A 13,418-nucleotide genomic window follows, 5' to 3' on the forward strand; every position below is an offset into this window, starting at 1 on the left:
ATCTGGAAACCTAAAAAGGTTACCCTTGTCTGAGGAATCAAAGAACTTTTTGGTAAATTGATCCTCCAAGCATGTCTTCGAAGAAACAACACTAGTTGATTTGTGTGAGATTCTGCAGAACGTAAAGACTGAGCGAGTACCAAGATATCGTCCAAATAAGGAAACACTGCAATACCCCACTCTCTGATTACAGAGAGTAGGGCACCTAGAACCTTTGAAAGGATTCTTGGAGCTGTCGCTAGGCCAAAAGGAAGAGCAACAAATTGGTAATGCTTGTCTAGAAAAACAAAATTTATGCTTACCTGATAAATTTCTTTCTCTTGTGGTGTATCCAGTACACGGAATCATCCATTACTTGTGGGATATTCTCCTTCCCAACAGGAAATTGCAAGAGGACACCCACAGCAGAGCTGTCTATATAGCTCCTCCCCTAACTGCCACCCCCAGTCATTCGACCGAAGACAAGCAAGAAAAAGGAGAAACTATAGGGTGCAGTGGTGACTGTAGTTTAAAAATAAAAAACACCTGCCTTAAAATGACAGGGCGGGCCATGGACTGGATACACCACAAGAGAAAGAAATTTATCAGGTAAGCATAAATTTTGTTTTCTCTTGTAAAGGTGTATCCAGTCCACGGAATCATCCATTACTTGTGGGATACTAATACCAAAGCTTTAGGACACGGATGAAGGGAGGGACAAGGCAGGAACTTAAACGGAAGGCACCACTGCCTGTAAGACCTTTCTCCGAAAAATAGCCTCCGAGGAAGCAAAAGTATCAAATTTGTAGAATTTAGAAAAAGTATGAAGTGAAGACCAAGTCGCCGCCTTACAAATCTGTTCAACAGAAGCCTCATTTTTAAAAGCCCACGTGGAAGCCACAGCTCTAGTAGAAAGAGCAGTAATTCTTTTAGGAGGCTGCTGGCCAGCAGTCTCATAAGCTAAACGGATTATGCTTCTCAGCCAAAAAGAAAGAGAAGTTGCCGAAGCCTTTTGGCCTCTCCTCTGACCCGAGTAGACAACAAAGCAGAGATTTGATGAAAATCCTTCGTAGCTTGTAAATAAAACTTTAAAGCACGAACCACATCAAGATTGTGTAATAGACGTTCCTTCTTTGAAGAAGGGTTAGGACACAGTGACGGAACAACAATCTCCTGATTGATATTCTTATTAGATACCACCTTAGGAAGAAACCCAGGTTTGGTACGCAAAACTACCTTATCTGCATGGAAGATCAGATAAGGGGATTCACACTGTAAGGCAGATAACTCTGAAACTCTTCGAGCCGAAGAGATAGCTACTAAAAATAGAACTTTCCAAGATAAAAGTTTAATATCTATGGAATGCAAAGGTTCAAACGGAACCCCTTGAAGAACTTTAAGAACTAAATTTAGACTCCATGGCGGAGCAACAGGTTTAAACACAGGCTTGATTCTAACTAAAGCCTGACAAAACGCCTGAACGTCTGGAAAATCAGCCAGATGCTTGTGCAAAAGAATAGACAGAGCAGAAATCTGTCCCTTTAAGGAACCAGCTGACAATCCCTTCTCCAATCCTTCTTGGAGAAAGGATAATATCCTAGGAATCCTGACCTTACTCCATGAGTAACCCTTGGATTCACACCAATGAAGATATTTGCACCATATCTTATGATAGATTTTCCTGGTGACAGGCTTTCGAGCCTGAATTAAGGTATCAATGACCGACTCGGAGAAACCAAGCTTTGATAAAATTAAGCGTTCAATCTCCAAGCAGTCAGACGCAGATAAATTAGATTTGGATGTTTGAAAGGACCTTGAAGTAGAAGGTCCTGCCTCAGCGGCAGAGTCCATGGTGGAAAGGATGACATGTCCACCAGATCTACATACCAAGTCCTGTGTGGCCACGCAGGTGCTATCAAAATCACAGAAGCTCTCTCCTGCTTGATCTTGGCAATCAGACGAGGGAGTAGAGGAAATGGTGGAAACACATAAGCCAGGTTGAAGGACCAGGGCACTGCTAGAGCATCTATCAGCGCTGCCTGGGGATCCCTTGACCTGGACCCGTAACAGGGAAGCTTGGCGTTCTGACGAGACGCCATCAGATCCAGTTCTGGTTTGCCCCATAGTTGAATCAGCTGGGCAAATACCTCCGGATGGAGCTCCAACTCCCCCGGATGAAAAGTCTGCCGACATAGAAAATCCGCCTCCCAGTTCTCTACTCCTGGGATATGGATAGCTGAGAGATGGCAAGAGTGAACCTCTGCCCATAGAATTATCTTTGAAACCTCCAACATTGCCAAGGGGCTCCTTGATCCCCCCTGATGGTTGATATAGGCCACAGTCGTGATATTGTCCGACTGAAATCTGATGAATCTGACCGCAGCCAGTTGAGGCCAAGCCTGAAGAGCATTGAATATCGCTCTTAGTTCCAGAATGTTTATCGGAAGGAGGGCTTCCTCCTGCGTCCACGAACCCTGAGGCTTCAGGGAGTTCCAGACTGCGCCCCAGCCCAGAAGGCTGGCATCTGTCATCACTATAGTCCATTCTGGCCTGCGGAAACTTATTCCCCTGGACAGATGGACCCGAGACAACCACCAGAGAAGAGAATCCCTGGTCTCTTGATCCAGATTTATCAGAGGAGACAAATCTGTGTAGTCCCCATTCCACTGATTGAGTATGCAAAGTTGCAGTGGTCTGAGATGAAGGCGGGCAAACGGAACTATGTCCATTGCCGCTACCATTAGGCCGATCACTTCCATACACTGAGCCACTGACGGCCGAGAAGTGGAATGAAGAGCACGGCAGGAAGTTAGAAGCTTTAACAACCTGACCTTTGTCAGAAAATGTTTCATTTCTATTGAATCTATCAGAGTTCCTAGGAAGGAAACTCTTGTGAGAGGGGAGAGAGAACTCTTTTCTTCGTTCACCTTCCACTCGTGAGACCTCAGGAAGGCCAGAACAATGTCCGTATGGGACTTGTATCAGAATGTCGTCTAGGTAAGGAGCCACCGCTATGCCTCTTGGCCTTAGAACCGCCAGTAGGGACCCTAGAACCTTCGTAAAGATTCTAGGTTTCGTGGCTAACCCGAAGGGAAGAGCTACAAACTGGTAATGCCTGTCTAGGAAGGCGAACCTGAGGAACTGATGATGATCTCTGTGTATCGGAATGTGGAGATAAGCATCCTTTAAGTCCATGGTAGTCATATATTGACCCTCCTCGATCATAGGGAGGATGGTTCGGATAGTCTCCATCTTGAAGGATGGGACCCTGAGAAATTTGTTTAGGATCTTGAGATCCAAGATTGGTCTGAAAGTTCCCTCTTTTTTGGGAACTATAACAAGATTTGAATAGAAACCCTGCCCCTGTTCCTCCTTTGGAACTGGGTGGATCACTCCCGTAACCAGTAGGTCTTGAACGCAACGTAAGAATGCCTCTCTCTTTATCTGGTTTGCAGATAATTGTGAGAGATGAAATCTCCCTTTTGGAGATGAAGCTTTGAAATCCAGCAGATATCCCTGAGAAACAATCTCCAGTGCCCAGGGATCTTGGACATCTCTTGCCCAGGCCTGAGCGAAGAGAGAAAGTCTGCCCCCGACTAGATCCGGTCCCGGATCGGGGGATACTCCTTCATGCTGTCTTAGAGGCAGCAGCAGGTTTTTTGGCCTGCTTTCCCTTGTTCCAAGCCTGGTTAGGTCTCCAGACTGGTTAGGTCTCCAGACTGGTTTGGACTGGGCGAGACTTCCCTCTTGTTTTGCATTAGAGGAAGTTGAAGCTGCGCCACTCTTGAAGTTTCGAAAGGAATGAAAATTATTCTGTTTGGTCCTTAATTTGTTGGACCTATCTTGAGGAAGGGTGTGGCCTTTTACTCCAGTAACATAAGAAATGATCTCCTTCAGTCCAGGCCCGAATAGGGTTTGCCCTTTGAAGGGGATGTTGAGAAGCTTAGACTTTGAAGTAACGTCTGCTGACTAGGACTTAAGCCATAGCGCCCTACGCGCCAGAATGGCAAAACCTGAATTCTTAGCCGTTAGTTTGGTTAAATGAAAAACGGCGTCAGAAATAAAGGAATTAGCTAACTTGAGAGCTTTAATCCTGTCTAAAATATCATCCAACGGGGTCTCCACCTGTAGAGCCTCCTCAAGAGACTCGAACCAGAAAGCCGCTGCCGCAGTGACTGGGGCAATGCATGCAAGAGGCTGGAGAATAAAACCTTGCTCTATAAAGATTTTCTTAAAGAGACCCTCCAATTTTTTATCCATAGGATTTAGGAAAGCACAACTGTCCTCGACGGGGATAGTTGTACGCTAAGCTAAGGTAGAAACTGCTCCCTCCACCTTTGGGACCGTCTGCCACGAGTCCCGTATTGCGGCATCTATGGGAAACATTTTCTTAAAAGCAGGAGGGGGAGAGAACGGTACACCTGGTCTATCCCATTCCTTAGTAATAATTTCCGAAAACCTCTTAGGGACTGGAAAAACGTCAGTGTAAACAGGCACTGCAAAATATTTGTCCATTTTACACAATTTCTCTGGGACTACAATGGGGTCACAGTCATCCAGAGTCGCTAAAACCTCCCTGAGCAACAAGCGGAGGTGTTCAAGCTTAAATTTAAAAGCTGTCATTTCAGAGTCAGACTGAAGTAACGCCTTCCCTGAATCTGAAATGTCACCCACAGATAGAAGCTCTCCTGCTTCGGCTTCTGAATATTGTGAGGGTATATCAGACATAGCTACTAAAGCGTCAGAAAGCTCTGCATTTGTTCTAGCCCCAGAGCTGTCTCGCTTTCCTTGTAGCCCTGGCAGTTTGGATAATACCTCTGTCAGGGTATTAGTCATAACTGCCGCCATGTCTTGTAAGGTAAACGCATTGGACGCGCCAGATGTACTTGGCGTCACTTGAGCGGGAGTTATAGGTTGTGACATGTGGGGAGAGCTAGATGGCATAACCTCCCTTTTGTCAGTCTGAGAAACCTCTGGTGATAAATCTTTAAATGATAAAATATGGTCTTTATAATTTATAGAAATTTCAGTACATTTGGTACACATTCTAAGAGGGGGTTCCACAATGGCTTCTAAACATATTGCACAAGGAGATTCCTCTATGTCAGACATGTTTAACAGACTAGCAATGAGACCAGCAAGCTTGGAAAACAGTTTAATAAATGTGAAACAGCAATTAAACAAAAACGGTACTGTGCCTTTAAGAGAAAAAAAACTATCACATAAACTGCAAAAGTGTTAAAAAGTAGTAAACTCTTCGAAATTTATACAGTGTGTATAAGGGACTAAAGCAGCATTACACCCACTTTCAAATGGATGATTAACCCTTTAGGCCCAAAACCGGATTAGAAAAACGTTAACAAACAGTTAAACACCTTGCCACAGCTCTACTGTGGCTCCTACCTGACCTACTCAGAAATAAGCCCTCTATAGTGGTCCTCAGATGCCAGATGACTCCTTAGGGAAGCTGGAAGTCTCAGTCTGAATATGAACTGCGCATCTAGAGCGCGAAAATAGGCCCCTCCCACCATGCACTCGATGTCAGAGGGCCTTAAGAAAATACTCCTAGGAGTATCTGACTAGCCATGTGGAAACTAGGCCCCAATAATAAAGATTTATCACCCTCAGAGAAAAAAAAAGTTCTTTCTATATAACATGCAAACGTTTTGTCACTAAGTAATATGAGTATTAAAATAAATATTACCCTTTTTTGTAAGCATGAACCCAGTCGTCGTTAAATCACTGCATCAGGCTTACCTCAATATACAAGGCTCTGTCAGCATTTTCTAGATCTTATCCTCCCTCTAGAAAAAAATATACTGAACATACCTCAAAGCAGGTAATCTGCAGACCGTTCCCCCAACTGAAGTCTTTCCCATACTCTTCAGTTAAGCGTGAGGACAGCAATGGACCTTAGTTACAAACCGCTAAGATCATCAAACGCCAGGCAGATTCTTCTTCTAATTTCTGCCTGGGAGTAAAACAGTACAACGCCGGTACCGTTTAAAAATAACAAACTCTTGATTGACGGTAACAACTACACTAAGTCACCACATATCTCTTACACTTCCTATCTTGTCGAGAGTTGCAAGAGAATGACTGGGGGTGTCCGTTAGGGGAGGAGCTATATAGACAGCTCTGCTGTAGGTGTCCTCTTGCAACTTCTTGTTGGGAAGGAGAATATCCCACAAGTAATGGATGATTCCGTGGACTGGATACACCTTTACAAGAGAAACAATTTATGTAAGAATTTACCTGATAAATTCATTTCTTTCATATTGGCAAGAGTCCATGAGCTAGTGACGTATGGGACGTATGAGATATACATTCCTACCAGGAGGGGCAAAGTTTCCCAAACCTCAAAATGCCTATAAATACACCCCCCCACCACACCCACAATTCAGTTTAACAAATAGCCAAGAAGTGGGGTGATAAGAAGGAGCAAAAGCATCAACAAGGAATTGGAATAATTGTGCTTTATACAAAAAAATCATTACCACCACAAAAAGGGTGGGCCTCATGGACTCTTGCCAATATGAAAGAAATGAATTTATCAGGTAAGTTCTTACATAAATTATGTTTTCTTTCATGTAATTGGCAAGAGTCCATGAGCTAGTGACGTATGGGATAGCAAATACCCAAGATGTGGAACTCAACGCAAGAGTCACTAGAGAGGGAGGGATAAAAATAAAGACAGTCAATTCCGCTGAAAAAAGAATCCACAACCCAAATCAAAAGTTTTAATCTTTATAATGAAAACTGAAATTATAAGCTGAAGAATCAAACTGAAACAGCTGCCTGAAGAACTTTTCTACCAAAAACTGCTTCTGAAGAAAAGAAAACATCAAAATGGTAGAATTTAGTAAAAGTATGCAAAGAAGACCAAGTTGCTGCTTTGCAAATCTAATCAACAGAAGCTTCATTCTTAAAAGCCCAGGAAGTAGAAACTGACCTAGTAGAATGAGCCGTAATCCTCTGAGGCGGGGATTTACCCGACTCCAAATAAGCATGATGAATCAAAAGCTTTAACCAAGACGCCAAAGAAATGGCAGAAGCCTTCTGACCTTTCCTAGAACCAGAAAAGATAACAAATAGACTAGAAGTATTTCTGAAATCTTTAGTAGCTTCAACATAATATTTCAAAGCTCTTACCACGTCCAAAGAATGTAAAGATCTTTCCAAAGAATTCTTAGGATTAGGACACAATGAAGGGACAACAATTTCCCTACGAATGTTGTTGGAATTCACAACTTTAGGTAAAAATTTAAATGAAGTCCGCAAAACCGCCTTATCCTGATGATAAATCAGAAAAGGAGATTCACAAGAAAGAGCAGATAATTCAGAAACTCTTCTAGCAGAAGAGATGGCCAAAAGAAACAATACTTTCCAAGAAAGTAATTTAATGTCCAGAGAATGAATAGGCTCAAATGGAGGAGCCTGTAAAGCCCTCAAAACCAAATTAAGACTCCAAGGAGGAGAAATTGGCTTAATGACAGGCTTGATATGAACCAAAGCCTGTACAAAACAATGAATATCAGGAAGATTAGCAATTTTTCTGTGAAACAGAACAGAAAGAGCAGGGATTTGTCAAACCCTTATCCAAACCATCCTGAAGAAACTGTAAAATTCTAGGAATTCTAAAAGAATGCCAAGAGAATTTATGAGAAGAACACCATGAAATGTAAGAGTTCCAAACTCAGTAAAAAATCTTTCTAGACACAGATTTGCAAGCCTGCAACATAGTATTAATCACTGAGTCAGAGAAACCTCTATGACTAAGCACTAGGCGTTCAATCTCCATACCTTCAAATTTAATGATTTGAGATCCTGATGGAAAAATGGGCCTTGAGATAGAAGGTCTGGCCTTAACGGAAGTGGCCAAGGTTGGCAACTGGACATCCGAGCAAGATCCGCATACCAAAACCTGTGTGGCCATGCTGGAGCCACCAGCAGTACAAATGAATGCTCCATTATGATTTTGGAGATCACTCTTGGAAGAACTAGAGGCGGAAAGCTATAAGCAGGTTGATAATTCCAAGGAAGTGACAACGCATCCACTGCTTCCGCCTGAGGATCCCTGGACCTGGACAGATACCTGGGAAGTTTCCTGTTTAGATGAGAAGCTATTAGATCTATTTCTGGAAGCCCCCACATCTTAACAATCTGAAGAAATAGATCAGGAGCTGGATTCCGCCCATGCAAGTATCCGAGATACTTCTTTCATAGCTTGAGGACTGTGAGTCCCATCTTGATGATTGACATACGCCACGGTTGTGACATTGTCTGAAAACAAATAAACGGTTCTCTCTTCAGAAGAGGCCAAAACTGAAGAGCTCTGAGAATCACACGGAGTTCCAAAATATTGATTGGTAATCTCGCCTCTTGAGATTTCCAAACCCCCTGCGCTGTCAGAGATCCCCAAACAGCTCCCCAACCTGAAAGGCTTGCATCTGTTGTAATCACAGTCCAGGTTGGATGAACAAAAGAGGCCCCCTGAACCAAACGATGGTGATCTAACCACCAAGTCAGAGATAGTCGAATATTGGTATTTAAGGATATTAATTGTGATATCTTTGTATAATCCCTGCACCATTGATTCAGCATACAAAGCTGAAGAGGTCTCATGTGAAAACGAGCAAAGGGTATCGCGTCCGAAGCTGCAGTCATGAGACCTAAAACCTCCATGCACATAGCTACTGAAGGGAATGACTGAGACCGAAGGTTCCGACAAGCTGAAACCAATTTCAGATGTCTCTTGTCTGTTAGAGACAAAGTCATGGACACTGAATCTATTTGGAATCCTGAAAAGGTTACCCTTGTCTGAGGAATAAAATAACTTTTTGGTAAATTGATCCTCCAACCATGTCTTTGAAGAAACAACACTAGTTGATTCGTGTGAGATTCTGCAGAATGTAAAGACTGAGCAAGTACCAAGATATCGTCCAAATAAGGAAACACCGCAATACCCCGCTCTCTGATTACAGAGAGTAGGGCACCGAGAACCTTTGAAAAGATCCTTGGAGCTGTTGCTAGGCCAAAAGGAAGAGCAACAAATTGGTAATGCTTGTCTAGAAAAGAGAATCTCAGGAACTGATAGTGATCTGGATGAATCGGAATATGAAGATATGCATCCTGTAAGTCTATTGTGGACATATAATGCCCTTGCTGAACAAAAGGCAGAATAGTCCTTATAGTCACCATTTTGAATGTTGGTATTCTTACATAACGATTCAACATTTTTAGATCCAGAACTGGTCTGAAAGAATTCTCTTTCTTTGGAACAATGAACAGATTTGAATAAAACCCCAGACCCCGTTCCAGATATGGAACTGGCACAGTTACCCAGGATAACTCCAGGTCTGAAACACACTTCAGGAAAGCCTTTACTGGGTTTACTGGAATGCGTGAGAGAAAGAAACTTCTCACAGGCGGTCTTACCTTGAAACCTATTCTATACCCTTGAGAAACAATGTTCTGGATCCAATGATTTTGGATTGAATTGATGCAAACATCTTTGAAAAATTGTAGTCTGCCCCCTACCAGCTGCGCTGGAATGAGGGCCGCACCTTCATGCGGACTTGGGGGCTGATTTTGATTTTCTAAAAGGCTTGGATTTATTCCAGACTGGAGAAGGCTTCCAATTGGAAACCGTTCCTTTAGGGGGAAGAGTCAGGTTTCTGTTTCTTATTCTGACGAAAGGAACGAAAACGGTTAGCAGCCCTAAATTTAACCTTATATTTTTTATCCTGAGGCAAAAAGGCTCCCTTCCCCCCAGTGACAGTTGAAATAATAGAATCCAACTGAGAACCAAATAATGTATTACCTTGGAAAGAAAGAGATAGCAACGTTGAATTAGAAGTTATATCCGCATTCCAAGATTGAAGCCATAAAGCTCTTCTAGCTAAAATAGCTAAAGACATATACCTGACATCAATTCTAATGATATCAAAAATGGCATCACAAATGAAATTATTAGCATGTTGAATTAGCTTAACAATGCTATACACATTAGGATCTGGTACTTGTTGAGCTAAAGTTTCCAACCAAACAGTTGAAGCCGCAGCAACATCAGCCAAAGAAATAACAGGCCTAAGAAGATGACCTGAACATAAATAAGCCTTCCTTAGATAAGATTCAAGCTTCCTATCTAAAGAATCTTTAAAAGAAGTACTATCTGCCGTAGGAATAGTAGTACGCTTTGCAAGAGTAGAGATAGCCCCATCAACTTTGGGGATCTTTTCCCACAACTCCAATCTATCAGTCAGCAAAGGGTACAGTTTCTTAAACCTTGAAGGAGTAAATGAAGTACCCAGACTATTCTATTCCATAGAAATTACATCTGAAATAGCATCAGGAACTGGAAAAACCTCTGGAATAACTACATGAGGTTTAAAAAATGAATTTAAACGATTACTGGTTTTAATATCAAGAGGACTAGTCTCCTCCATATATAATGCAATCAACACCTCTTTTAATAAAGAACGAATATACTCCATTTTAAATAAATATGAAGTTTTGTCAGTGTCAATATCTGAGGCAGAATCTTCTGAACCAGAGAGATCCTCATCAGAGATAGATAAATCAGAATGCTGTCGGTCATTTAAAAATTCATCGAATTTATGAGAAGTTTTAAAAGACCTTTTACGTTTATTAGAAGGTGGTATAACAGACAGGGCCTTCTGAATAGAATTAGAAACAAATTCTCTCACATTAACAGAAATATCCTGAACATTAGATGTTGAAGGAACAACAACAGGTAATGGATTACTACTAATGGAAATAGTTGTCATGATAAACTTTCAAAAGCAGACAATAACACAAACTACAGTGGGAGGAACAGTTACCACAAGTTTACAACAAATGCACTTAGCTTTGGTAGAACCGACATCAGGCAGCAGCATTGCAGAAGTAGATTCTGAGACAGGGTCAGATTGAGACATCTTGCAATATGTAATAGAAAAAATAACATATAAAGCAAAATTATCAATTTCCATATATGACAGTTTCAGGAATGGGAAAAAATGCAAACAGAATAAGCCTCTGGAAACCAGAAGCAAAAATAAATAATGACTTAAATAATGTCAAAAATCTGGCGCCAAGTATGACGCCCACAATTGACAAAAAAAATTTTTGGCGCCAAAAAACGTCTGCAACAAACACGAGCGTCATAGATGACGCAACTAAGTGAAAACTCTCAGCGCCAACTAAGATGCCGGAAATTACGTCATTACGTCAAGAAACTTAACTCTCGCGCCAAAAAAGTCTTGTGCCAAAAATGACGCAATAAATAGCATTTTGCGCTTCCACGAGCCTAACAGCCCGCAATTTAGAAAAGAAAGTCAATTTGAAAAATTTTCATGTAAGAAATAATTTTTTCATATGCATTTCCCAAAATGAAACTGACAGTCTATAAGAAGAAAATATACTGATTAACCTGAATCATGGCAAATATAAGTATAAAACATATATTTAGAACTTTACATAAAAAGTGCCAAACCATAGCTGAGAGTGTCATAAATAAAAGAAAACATACTTACCAAAAGACACTCAATCTACATAAAGTAGATAGCCAAACCAGTACTGAAACGAGAATCAGTAGAGGTAATGGTATATAAGAGTATATCGTCGATCTGAAAAGGGAGGTAGGAGATGAATCTCCTCGACCGATAACAGAGAACCTATGAAATAGATCCCCGTTAGGATGACCATTGCATTCAATAGGTGATACTCCCTTCACATCCCTCTGTCATTCACTGTACTCTGAGAGGAACCGGGCTTCAGCATGCTGAGAAGCGCATATCAACGTAGAAATCTAGCACAAACTTACTTCACCACCTCCATAGGAGGCAAAGTTTGTAAAACTGAATTGTGGGTGTGGTGGGGGGTGTATTTATAGGCATTTTGAAGTTTGGGAAACTTTGCCCCTCCTGGTAGGAATGTATATCCCATACGTCACTAGCTCATGGACTCTTGCCAATTACATGAAAGAAAAGAGAATCTCAGGAACTGATAATGATCTGGATGAATCGGAATATGAAGATATGCATCCTGTAAGTCTATTGTGGACATATAATGCCCTTGCAGAACAAAAGGCAGAATAGTCCTTATAGTCACCATTTTGAAAGTTGGTACTCTTACATATTGATTTAAAATCTATAGATCCAAAACTGGTCTGAATGAATTCTCTTTCTTTGCGACAATGAATAGATTTGAATAAAACCCCAGACCCTGTTCCTGAAACGGAACTGGCATGATTACCCCTGATAACTCCAGGTCTGAAACACACTTCAGAAAAGCCTGAGCCTTTACTGGGTTTACCGGAATGTGTGAGAAAAAAATCTTCTCACAGGCGGTCTGTGAGATAATACACTGAATCCAATGATTTTGGACTGAATTGATACAAACATCTTTGAAAAATTTTAATCTGCCACCTACTAGCTGAGCTGGAATGAGGGCCGCACCTTCATGCGGACTTGGGGGCTGGTTTTGATCTCTTAAATGGCTTGGATTTATTCCAATTTGAAGAAGGTTTCCAATTGGAAGCAGATTCCTTGGGGGAAGGATTAGGTTTCTGTTCCTTATTTTGAGGAAAGGAACAAAAACGGTTAAAAGCTTTAGATTTACCCTTAGGTTATTTATCCTGAGGCAAAAAAAAAAACTCCCTTCCCCCCCCCCAGTAACAGTTGAAATTATTGAATCCAACTGAGAACCAAAAAATGTATTACCTTGGAAAGAAAGAGATAGCAATCTGGAATTAGAAGTCATATCAGCATTCCAAGATTTGAGCCACAAAGCTCTTCTAGCTAAAGACATAGATTTAACATCAATTTTGATAATATCAAAAATGACTTAAAGTGTCACTAAACCTTGTAAAAAAATTGATTTAGATCGATATACACATATGTAATAACCATATTTCTAATATGCTTTAATTATCGTATTTCTAGCATTCTCCCAATATTCATACTCAATATTCAATTGATTTCCAAACCCACACTTAGAAGCTCTATTCTTCATAATGAATAGTTCACGATAACCTGCGTTAACAATATGGCCGTTATCCACCGTACTGCGCATGCGCGATCTATGTAAAGCGTCATCTTCAACGTCACCGTCCTGTGGAGCAGCAGACAGTCTGAATCGATACTTGCCAAAACAGATGTGACAGCGATCTCTAACAGGTAAGATCTCAACACTTAGCTGCGAGAATTCCCCTAGTAATAATGAGAATAAAATCTTTATTTATGAATGTAAGCCATATTCAAATAAGAGATATAATTTATGGGGTATTGAATTTTATTTTAATCATAGTCGGAAGACAAATGTTTATATCAATGACAATTAGATCACAACGCTTAGATGAGAGAATTCCCCTTGAAATAACGAGCACTAAATCTTTATACTTTTCACAGGGTACTACTTATTATGAATGAAACCCA

This window comes from Bombina bombina, chromosome 1 (genome assembly GCF_027579735.1).
Source record: "Bombina bombina isolate aBomBom1 chromosome 1, aBomBom1.pri, whole genome shotgun sequence".
Taxonomy (NCBI): Eukaryota; Metazoa; Chordata; class Amphibia; order Anura; family Bombinatoridae; genus Bombina; species Bombina bombina.